The 11,599-nt window shown below is 47.2% G+C and overlaps 1 long non-coding RNA gene across 1 annotated transcript in view; it reads left to right on the top strand.

Annotated features, from left to right (window-relative positions):
• Positions 1 to 10,664, top strand: part of LOC104867926 — a 14,494-nt gene extending 3,830 nt beyond the window's left edge. Inside the window, exons 2-3 of the long non-coding RNA XR_781891.2 lie at positions 7,103 to 7,191; positions 7,881 to 10,664. This is a non-coding gene — a long non-coding RNA (uncharacterized LOC104867926). The remainder of the gene's footprint in view (positions 1 to 7,102; positions 7,192 to 7,880) is intronic.
• The last annotated feature ends 935 nt before the right edge of the window (positions 10,665 to 11,599 follow it).

The following is an 11,599-nucleotide window of genomic DNA, read 5'->3' as shown; positions in this document are numbered from 1 at the left end:
AAAAAAAAAAAAAAAAAAAGGAAAAGGTTTATGTTGGCTTATGGGTTCAGAGGTTTCAGTACATGGTTGGCTGGGTCCAGCAGGAACATTGTTGTGGAAAGGCGTGGTAGAGGACAGCTGCTTACCTCATGACAGCCAGGCAGCAGAACATAAGAAGAAGGGGTCAGGGACCAGGCACAGCCCCCAAGGTCACACCTGTGACACACCAAGATATACACAGCACACAGTGTGCTTTCCTAAATCTAATCGCCTAGGTGTCTGTCAAGCCAACCACATTGACAACCAAGATTAACCATCACAGACACTTCTTGAAACCTCCAGGCCCGGGTGTCTGCATCAGCCCTACAGAGCTTTCCAGGCAGATCATCTTGGCTGGAGGCTGTCCTGCACATTGTAGGGTGTTTTGCAACATTCCTGTCCCTTCCCCACCAGATGCTGGTAGCATCTCTGTTGTGACAACAGCAACAACAAAGTCTCTGGGCATTGACTCCTGGACTTTTGACCCTTAGGGGTTAAGATTATCTCCCCATCTTCTCCCCACCAATTGATAACCACTGCTGTAGACTAATGTTTTCACCTCACTCTGCATTTCCCTTTGGTAACACTTATACCCTGGTTCTCTTAGGGCTTGTTTAATGTCCTTCTCCATCCCAGGACAGAGTAGTACAGGACAGAGTAGTACATTTAAGGCATTAAAAAGCCAGTGAAGGGATGAACTGATTTGAACAGGAGCTGTGTTGCTCTCAGAGTTGTCCACAGACAGCATTCCCCAAAAGCTCTTAAATTTCCTACCACAAAAGGGGTTCAAGCTAGGGGAATGGTCACCTATGGAGGATGTCACAGAGGAGATTTCAGCCTGAGTCGGTGATCTTGAAAGTCCCTTCAGTTATGAGATTGCTAGGAATTTGGGCTCCCGGCCAACCACCCCAAGGCTAACTAATTAAATCACACAGAAGGGGCCCACTGCTCCCTCTGTGATGCAATCAGGTGCTAAATGTCTCAGGGAAGGGGCCGATGTCACGTGGGGAGTGACCTTCAAGTGGATCAAGAGTCACATGAATATGGAATGCCTCTCTCCCTTCCCAAGAGGTCACTTGACCCATTTCCTAAGGGGTAGGATCATGCATGAAAGGTTTGGAAAGCAACTTCTTCTTATTCCTAGCCTGCTCTCTCATGGGCAGAGTGCACAGCTGTCTGAGGTGCAAAGTGAGGGGCGAAACCTGGCACTCTGTTCAGGTGCCGTGGGGGATGCCCGGGCAGCATTCTGCAGCTTGAAGGTTACAGTGTGTGTGACGTATTGCTGTATCTTTACTTCCTTCAACTCCTTTTCCCATGGGGCAAGGAGCCGCACGCAGAGCTGCACACCCCCTGGCCCATGTTGGATTTCAAGGGTCGTGGCAGCGTGGGCTGCAACCTCAGTTGGCCGTCTGTATGCCAGGGACTGGGCAGGGGGCTCTCACAGGTGTGGTCTCATCCACCTTCACAACCCAAAGGAAGAGGTCCAACTGCATCTCTTTGTCCAAGGAGCAAGTGCAGCTTTAGTCCCTCAGTATCACACAGCCAGGAAGGACCCACTCTGCCCACCGGCTACGGCATCTTAAGATCTGGCCATGATCTCACTGGGCGATGTCTTTGCAGATCTCACTGTACATCTCTGCCCTGGAAGCTTCCTGCATCATCGCGCTGCTCAATTAACTTAGCTAGTCGAGCACATGTTTATTTCTCTCTAGAAAGAATAGAGCAGAGGAGCAAAGAAGTGTAAACTTTCAAGAAAAAGAACAGAAGGGTCTCAACTGCAGTTTAGACAATGGAAGGGCAGGTGAACAAAGGAGCAAGTGAGCCGAGCACCAGAGAAATGTGGAGCCCAGACGTGTGGGAGTTGGGCGGGACGGGACTAACGCAGTGTGCAGGGGTGGCAGGGGGAGGCCGCAGAGTGCAAGGCAACTCCGCTATAGAACAGCAGGAAGAATAAAGGCCCAGGAAGCCGCGAGGTCATGCGAATTCTTTCTACTTCCACCTCATCTGTCGGACCCCTCCTCTCCGACCTCAGCAGGTCACCCTTGTAAAGTATGCTCTTCAGATAGGAGCTGGAGAAAACCCGGATGTGGGTATAGCCCATGCCTGGGAAAGACACTGGGGAAATAGGGGCTTAAAGTTTGCGTATTGAGTGGTAGGAGCTCACTAAGCCCTTTCTCTTCATTAACACTCAGATGTCCGAAAGCCAGATTTTTGCCCAGGAGAATGAAAGCTTCTTCTCAAGGGAAAGTAACTCAAGAGAAAAGACCTTTTGGATGTCCTGAAGTGGAAGCTCAGATTCACAGCATCCTGTAGGGGGCCCTTGGTGCCCAACTCCCACTCAATTCAGATCCCATCCAGTTCTGCAACTGTATCTTTCTTTGTTCCTAGAAAAGCAACTTGATTGCTTCTGAGACATCTGTGCAAGATCAGTGTTTGAATTTGATAACATGCTAATTTCAAGAACCTCAGTCCCTATTCTTGTACACGCTGCAGCCTCCTCCTTTGCAGGTTCTGCGTTACTCCGCCCCATTGCCTAATTGGACTTGTTTTTTATTCCAATGTAGATTAAAACTGGGATGCACTTCCTGGGGGTGGACTGACCTAATTTTCACTCTCTGTCGCTTGATGCTAGCTATTTCATTAGTTCTCTTTTATCTTTTTTTTCCTTCTTCTACCAGTCTTTGAAATTTCTGAGCACCATCCTAGTTTCTTAGGTATAAATAACAAGTGCTTTAAAGCTTTTTGTCCTCTCACCAGATTCCGTTATCTAACACTACATCGGCATCTAATGTAAACATATGGTTAGATTTCTACAACTAAATGTACCCAGAAACGAATGAACAACTGATCACATCTATAAGAATATAACTTTGTTTACAGGTATGATCTTTTATGACCATTTACATTTTTATTTAGTTGGTATGTGTGCCCACAAAGAATGTTTTCTTTGTTTTTTTTTGGTACCGGGGATCAAACTCTGGCCCTTGCACTTGCGAGGCAGGCCGCAGAACCACTGAGCCAAATCCCCGGCCTTGTGTCGTTTTCCCTTAGGAATAAAATCACATTGTTTGTGAAGGCTTCGTAGAGATTAAATGAGCACAAGCAGTAGTTAACTTATTAAATAGGCATTTTTAACATATAAAACCGTCTAATGCTGAAGGCTAATGTTCTGAAACATTTCAAGGTGACCCTTAAATCTAGAGCTGTAATAAATGAGGAAATGTGGGAAAGCCCTGATCCCTGGGGACATTTGACAGAGGAAACAGTGACACATAGTGGAGTAGAGGAAGGCTTTGGTCTGAAGCTAGGAGAGGCTGGCAGGTTTCCGGTCTCCAGTTATTGGCTGTGCGATCCTGGAGAAGCCAGTGGATCTTCCCGTGGGCCAGAGGGAGAGGGTGTTAATCATCTTACAGTTATGATGCATTGAGTTAATATGAGGCATGCATTTTTGGCTGTGAATCGTCACACACAACATCATTGTTGTACATCTATGCCTGTTTACTCATCCCATTGGTTCCAGTGCTTTGGGCATAGTAGTTCTTACTCAATAAACATTGGTTGCCTGATGAATGAATGAATGAATGTGTATTTAAACAGGATGTGTGTAGCCATGGAAGTCAGGTATAGATGTTTATAAAGTGGAGGATGCAGAAATTGTCCCTGGACCAGCAGATTTCTGGATTTGGAGTTAAAAGGTGATCAGGTGTTTACATCTTTTCTGATTTGGGGAAGTAAATGACAAGGCTGATTATGAAAATCATCATCCTCTTGCTCAAATATTAGAGGATCTTAGGTATAAAAATCTTCTTTTTACATAAGAGGAAACTAAAGCTAGAAGCCCATAGAAATCAGTTATTTTATAAAATTCTTCCTTTTCACGGATTTAGGGTAATTGTAGGTAATGCACAAAAAGTATACTTTCAAGTACATTTTTGGAGAGCTGTGCTGAGCACTGGGAAAATAAGCATCAACTAAGGGAAACCACCTTGCTTGAGGAACTCATAATTTAGCCACAAAAACAGCAAATGTGCTAGGTTTTCCTGATGTGAGAAGGAAAAACTGGGACCGAAAGGGATTAGCCTGGTCTCCCTACAGGCACACCTGGAGGTGTGTGGGGAAAGAGTGATTAAAGGAAGTGATACTGGGAGAAACTGGAAGGGGCATGTAGGAAACAAGAGAGAATCAGGGGGCAGCCTGGGCAGGTGAGATTTCTACTCATGTCCTGTGGAGGACAGGTTAGCCAGGTCCGACAGGCCTCTCTGAGGAGGGAGTTATCTCTGAGAGCTTGCCCCTAGGTCCCGAGCAAAGGGACTGGGCTCTCACAGTCTCCCGTTAGCTGGCCACAGACTGAGGTTTGTGATGGGTAGGGGCGTGGAGATGTGATGACCCCCCAGACTCTTCTAGGCTTCAGAATGAGGGTCAAAGTGGCTTCAGCCAGAGAGAGGGCTTCCGAAGGAAGTTGAAGGTGTGGACCATGAGAAGTGCAAGTGCACATAAGACAAAGACCAGGTTTGCAGATGTAAGCATAGAGATCTGAGGGATCTGGAAGGAGGGTTGGCAATGTCCATTGTGCCTGAGATCCAGGAGAGAGATGGAGGCAGGCGGCAACGGCCGCGGAGTTGAAGGTGGAGCGTGGAGGAAGGACCCGGAGCGGGTGCGACTGCACCGCCTTACGCCTGGTAGGTGCGGAAGAAGCCGAGAGATGAGCGCGGAAGGCTGGGCTGGGTAGACTGTGCGCCTTTTTTGGGTAACAGTTGTATGGGTTGAGAAAAAGAGACCCAGTGGAGGGATCCTAAATAATGAGATAGTTGGTTGTAAGGGTAGATGTGCCCAGGACCCAGGAAAGGACTGGCCCAAGGAAGAGCTGGAAACACGGAAATCACTGGCCTCAAGAAACTAGAGCTTCAAGGGAAGAAGCACTCACAGAGCTCTGTGACTCTCGTGACTTCATGCCATGTTCTCGTCCCACCCAGAGTGGCTCATTCTTTCTCCCACTCCATACCTTTTACCTATCTTGGTTTCTACCCACTCGTGTTTCCACCCCTTATAATTCTAATTGGGCTTTGCCCTCCTGGGCTTTTCTGTATCCAAAGATTTTCTTTATCTTAGCTTTTAATTTCTGCTCCCAACCCTCTCTCCCAACAGGTCGGATTTCAGATTCCAGGATGGGCTGGTCAGACCGTGTTTCCTGATGGGCCATAGCGTAGGTTGCTGCCAAATCTGTGAATCAAATTATGATTCGAAATTCAGTCTGTTCCAACTGGTTGTGCAAAAGGGAAGAAACAGTCATAGTTATGTAACATAGTAACAGTGGCTCAGACATATTTGGGACCATTCTGAGCATTTCACACGTACATAATCACTGCATTCATTTTATACAGATACATTTAATTTGCATCCATGTTTATTTAGTTATATCACAAGGTTGTTCTAAAGCTACCTCCAGTTTACAGATGGGGAAACTAAGAAGTAGAGGTTCACATAAACAGTATGTGGTGAACTTTCTCCTACAATAAGGTGTGACTTGGTCAGCTCAGCAGGAGCTGCGGACAGGAAAGGACAAGGATTGGCGATGGGCTTTGCCCCTTTCCTCATCGCTGGGACGAAATACCTGACCCCCTCAGGTATTAGGGAAGGAGAGGCTTATCTTGGCTCACTGTTCAGTCCATAGTCAGCAGGCTCCAAGGAAAGATGGCACGGTGGACGGACATGATGGAGAGGCCTGCTCTCGGCCTGGCACACAGGAAGCAGAGAGAAGGGAAGTTATAGGGAGGGGACCTGCCTTGTCCAACCAGACCCCACCTCCTAACAGCGAGGCAGCCGTCCACCCCATCATTCAGTAATCTTCCAACATCTCCACCTACAGGAGCGTGAGGGTTTGGGGAGCATTTTAGATCTAAACCATGACAGTGAGTCTAGTGAGAGACTGCTTCCAGGGATGAGGATTTGGAATATAGCTGATGGTGGTCCTTCTGCCACACGGCTGTAAAGGTGGAATGAAATCTGGGGCCGCATCTCATGCCAGGCTTGGGGTAAAGAGCTGATTCAATCTGCCAGTGCTAAGATAAATCTCAAGAATATTATATTTTAAAAAGGAGTATCATATTTATTTTCTTTCCTGGATAATTTTCTGTATGAGCCTCAGTTTTGATGCATTAAATTGTTTGGAGAGAGAAGCAAGAATGTCCAGCAGCTAAGTAGAAAGCTCTGAAGGTCCACAGACAGTGGTACAGGTCTCCATGGGCAGAGGCTGCTTTCAGAGAAGGCTCTCTACCTCTGTGGTCAGGTCTGCTCGGGCCCTGAGGAGTGTGGGCGGATGAGAAGGAATGAGCTGGACGTGCGAATCTGAAAGTCTTGTGACTGCTCACTGGGGAAACAAGGCTCAGGGGCCTCTGATGGCCTGGTCAACACAATTTGTCTTTGCCACCCCAAAACAGAGAGACCCAAGACTGTATACAGGCTTTTACATCTTTTCTGATTTGGGGTAGTAAATGATAAGGTTGGTTGTGAAAAATCATCATCATTTTGATCAAATATAAGAGGATCTGAGGTATAAAAACCCACTACGTGGGCATTTTTTTATGAGGATAGAATTAAGTCATTTTTCTTGGCAGGCAGGGGCAAGGGGAAAAAATGAGAACCAAGACCTGTCATGTAGAGGAACAAGATCCCAAAAATGAATGTAACTGTACTGTATACCTAACATGTACTAATAAACTCAATGAGGGGAAAAAAATGATTAAGACAGAGCCAAAACAAATAAACTCCCAGATGATGTCCTGGAAAAAAAAGGATATGGTGAGAAGAAACTGCTGCCTAATTTTCCCCATGCACAAAGGTTTAAGCTAGTGGGCGCAGCCTTAAACAGCCCAGAGAAAGGCCAACGGGGAGGAGGAAGGAAGGGAAATGTGGATCCAACACCTGCCTTTACTCACATTTCCCTGAGGTGACCGGGAACAGATTGCTTTCTTGCTATTGGCCCAAAGAGATCCCATGAGCACCCTGCATCTGGGAGATGCATCTGAGATGTGATCAATCTGCTTACCCACCATTCTGCTTTTTTGTCATTGTTGCCCCATCACAGGGAACAGGATCGGATACCCTCACTGAAGAGAAGAAGCTTGGAGAAACCCATCCTGTCCTGTTTTGAAGTTCTTCTGAGATTCTGTGGCAGTGGGTTGCTGTTAAAGAATCCCAGGCTAAAGCACCTGACTTCTTTGAATCTCATTGTAGCCTCTAAACACTTCTCTGTGCCTTCCTGTCTGTAAAGTAATACTTCCAGACCAAGTCTCTAGTCTCCTCCAGGCTCTGTGGAACAGAGACTTCTGGAAAAATTAGAGCTGAGTCAAGGAGGAATGAAAGTACTAAGTCCAGCACCAGTGACATTTTGAGTCATACTTTGAATAATGTGTTAGCTTTCATCCCTGAGACAAATAGTTGAGAAAATCAACTTAATGTGTCACAGTCTGAGACATTCCAGCACACGGTTCATTGGTCCCATTGCTTTGGGCCTGGGGCAGCACAACCCATCATGGTGAGCGTACAATGGTGAAGAAGCTGCTCACCTCATGGCTGCCAGGAAGCAGAGAGACAGGAAAGGATGGGGTCTCAATAGCCTGTAAGGCCATACCCACAGTGATGTCACTTCCTTTTGTGAGGCTCCACCCCTTAAAGGTTCTGTTACCTCCCAGTAGCACCACAGGTTGGGAGTTAGGCCTCTGAATACATGGATTTTGGGGACGTTCGAGATGGTTTTGAATCATATTTCTCTTTCTCTCTCTGTGTAGAAATGTAGCTATATCCATCTTTGTAACTTTCTACAGAAGCTACCCCTGAACCTGTCTCACTATTTCCCCTTTCAGGACACACTGACCTCTGGATGCTCCTCCTGTTCTTGTACACTCTGGCATGGACCTACACACAGAGGCTCAGAGACCATCCAAGCCTGGTAGAGCACAGGATGCCATTTCTCAGCCAGGAAGAAGTTTTCTCTTTTACTAACTTAGAAAACTCACAAAGGCCCATTCAAGGTTCTTATAGCCACTCTTCTAGAGCTTCTGGCTTCCTCTGGAGATGCAATTGGAATCACAGTAGGCTCCTACTCTGCTCATCTCCTGCTTCTGGTCTCTGCTTAGCCAAAGAGCGCACGGTCCCTACTTCCAGGAGCAGAGAGAAGACAATTCAGGTGGATCAACACAAGCTTTTATGTGACCTCTATTTTCCTGGGCCCAGTCCTAAAGAGAGAATTTTACCATTCCTACCCTATATTTTGACCCTTGTCTATTTTCCTTCTGATTTTTGTGATCTTATTTTGTTTTGAGTGTTTGAGGTGGTATCTCACATTGTTGACCAGGCTGACATTGAACTCACAGGCTCAAGTGACTGTCTTGCCTCAGCCCCTGAGCAGTTGGTACTACAGGCAGGTGCCTAGCTCTGCGTTTGTTCTGTGACCAGTGAACAGGAGGATTTGTGTGCTTTCTTCAGGCAGATGGGGGAGGAGAAAGTACATAGAATTACCTGTTTCACCATAAACTAAGGAGTAGGAAAACGGCAGAGAAAGGAAGAGACAGGAGCAAAGGAAGAGAATGAGAACCGAGTCCTTAAGTTCCACAAGACAACAACAAAGAAGCCTCTCCAGGTCTAGAAGGCTGTGGGTACCTGGGAAGCACTGAGGAGCTTCCTTTGGATTTTTATAGCAATATCAACATCTTGTCCTCTTGTGAACTTTTCATGAGAAAAACTCTCTAGTTTATTTTCTTTGTATAAACACACAAAGATAGAATATAGCCTTTTGCTCTGGTTCTCCTCTCTGGAGGGCTGCAGAATTTGGAATGAACCTGGGAAATGCAAATATTAATTTAATACCCTTCCTGCCTACCATGCAAGATCACACTGGTGATCACTGGTATTTCCTGCTCTCTTGTTTTTCCTGAAGACGATGAACATGGATATTATGTTTTCCAGCTGCCTATTGTAGACCGGTTTCCTTCTTCTGACACAGTGAAACGGAAGCCCCAGGCTGACATAAAGGGACCCCAGAATCAATATAACCTGGACCACTGAGTCACTGCAGGGAGGAAACATCCTCCAAGAGATTCTCACACCCACAGCAGACTTTGGGTGACACTCTCATGAATCCATTCATGTCACTGTTGCAGGAGTGAGCTCTTGATGCAAAGGATGGGTCCAGCTGCCCTCCCTATGCCTGCCTGCCCCTCTTCTAAGTTAGGGTGCCACACAAAGGTCTCTCTAGACATCACTGCCATGCTCTTGGACTCTCAAATAAACATCTTTTGTTCATGATTTACCTGGTGGCATTCTATAGCAGCAGAAAGAAGACAAAGACAGTCTCCTTGCCTGGAACACAGAGTGGCCAAAAATGTTTCTTAAAAAAAAAAATTCAGCTTTAGGAACAGTTTCATTTAGTAAAAGCAAACCACAGGTTACCTTCTTAGCAGCAGTCACAGTTAGGGGCCAGCAAGAGCCACACCTACAGCCACAGGGTGGACAGCTGGGGAAGATGTGCTGTGGGTATGTTCAAATGGATCAGTACAAATCTCATCCATGATGAGGCTGTGAGAATTGCAGATCCAAAGTCTCTGGGATCCACAGAAGGGAGAGATTTCATCCTTTGAATATCGACTTGCTCCTGCCCAGCCACTGTAACATCTCCTAAGGACGACAGCCAGGTATTTCTCACAAGGGCTAATGAATCACTCCATTTAGCTGTGACAACAGTAAGGCAAAGAAATATCTTCAAGGGCCCAGATGTTATTTTTGCAGCCCTGTCCCGGGGATAGAATGTGCTCAGAAGTTATGACAAATTAGCTGCTTGTGGCAAATCTACATGAGCCCTTTTGTAAAAATGGAAGTCTGAGCCTGAGTTAATGGGTTATTATTGGCAAGGGAAACAAAGTTGGGCAGGGAGAGTAGAGCCCGGTGAGGAGGAACTTTGAAGATCAGCAGAAGAGTTCAGATTTGGGTCCGGAAGCTGGGGAGCAGCAACTGTTCACAGGGCCTGGGTTGAACATCCTTTCATCACAGGCCATGGCACACTTGAGCAGGCTGCAGTCATTGTACCTGCAAAGGCTGAGGCCACAGTTGCTGAATGATGTATAGAACAGTGGGAGGGTAGGAAGGAAGGAAGGAAGACAGCAGTAATTAAAGAGCAAAATGAAGCCTGGGTGTGAGGTAAACACAATGCTATCATATGTTTTAGTGGAGATCATTTTCGTCCCATCAATATGTTTCCCAGAAGAGTGTATCCATTCATTCCATGCCACCGTATTTAAGCTCCAGGGTAACCAAGTGATGCTGGCAATGGCTGGGCTGAATTCTCTGTGCCTTAAGGTCAGAGAGCTTAGGAAGCAGAGCCCTGTCATGGTGGAAGCATAGGACCCTGTGTCTAGATGGTTCTGCTCCCAAGAGCCTCCCTCCAAAGACCTTAAGTCCCAAGTCCCCTGTGCTTATGTGCGGAGACCCGAGGAGACCAGGTGGCCTCACCACGGAGGAGTCTTCCAGACCCAGGAGGGTATTGGCCTGCTGTAGTTCTTGGGTGTCACTCTTCTCCCCATTAATGAGACTCAGCGGGTTTTTTTTTTCAGTACTATGGATTGAACCCAGGGCCTTCACACAGTGTCCTTTTTAAATTGTTGCTTTTGACACAGGGTCTCTCTAAATTGCCCAGGCTGAACTCAAACTTGTGATCCACCCACCTCAGCCTCAGAGTGCTGGGATCACAGGTGTGTGCCACCCCCGCCCACCGAGGGACTTGGCTGTCTTCTCATGCTTTAGGGTCTCCCTGAGTTTCATCCTTTGTCTTGTTCTGCACTCTCAGGCTTCTGCCTCTCAGAACCTGTTTTCTTCATAGCCCACGATGGCCTCTCAAGTCTTGTCCCAGAAGTGTGACTTTTCCTGTCTGCTGATATATTTTTTCCCCTCCCAATTTCAGTTCCCCAAAGAGAAAATATGACAGAGCCTACGTGTTTTATTCTGGGATCACAGCTGTGGGTCCCATGTGGGTCCTGAGTGTGATGTGCCTCAGAACCACAGCGGCGGCCTCTGTGGGCTGGGGCAGCACTCAGTCACCTGTGGTTAGCGTAGGGCTTCTTCTCCCCGGTGGACGAAATGCGAATGATATAGCATGCTAGGCTCTCTCACTCAGCTCTCCCCATCTCTCCCTAGCCTCTCTTCTGGTTGGGACACCAGGGTCCAAGCCCCAGGTGGGAGGAGTGCACTTCCTGTGGCTCAGGAGTCTTAGCAGATGCCTGTGTGGGACCCACAGCAGACCCTCTGGTCTCTCCACAGCTGAATGTGTGAGGGGTGGACAAAGTGGGCCCCCTTCTTTGTTAAGGAAAGGGGCGCATAGCAGGCAGCATCTTAGCAGAGAGCCCCAAACCCAGTGTTGGCTGCTTTAATTCAGAAAAGATGTGAACCGTCGACAGCAGGAAGCCCCGGGAGCCTCTGACATGCTTCATAAGCCCTTGTGTGCAGGTGCAATCCGATGGGTCACTGAAGATCTTGCTCTCACAGCCATGGAGGCCAGAGCTCACCTCCCTCCATGGAAAGATAGTTCTGGACT

Source organism: Fukomys damarensis, unplaced genomic scaffold (genome assembly GCF_012274545.1).
Source record: "Fukomys damarensis isolate Sample0158 unplaced genomic scaffold, DMR_v1.0_HiC HiC_scaffold_17, whole genome shotgun sequence".
Taxonomy (NCBI): domain Eukaryota; kingdom Metazoa; phylum Chordata; class Mammalia; order Rodentia; family Bathyergidae; genus Fukomys; species Fukomys damarensis.
The sequence above is the reverse complement of the archived record's forward strand: the minus strand, read 5'-3'. Positions and strand labels throughout refer to the sequence as shown.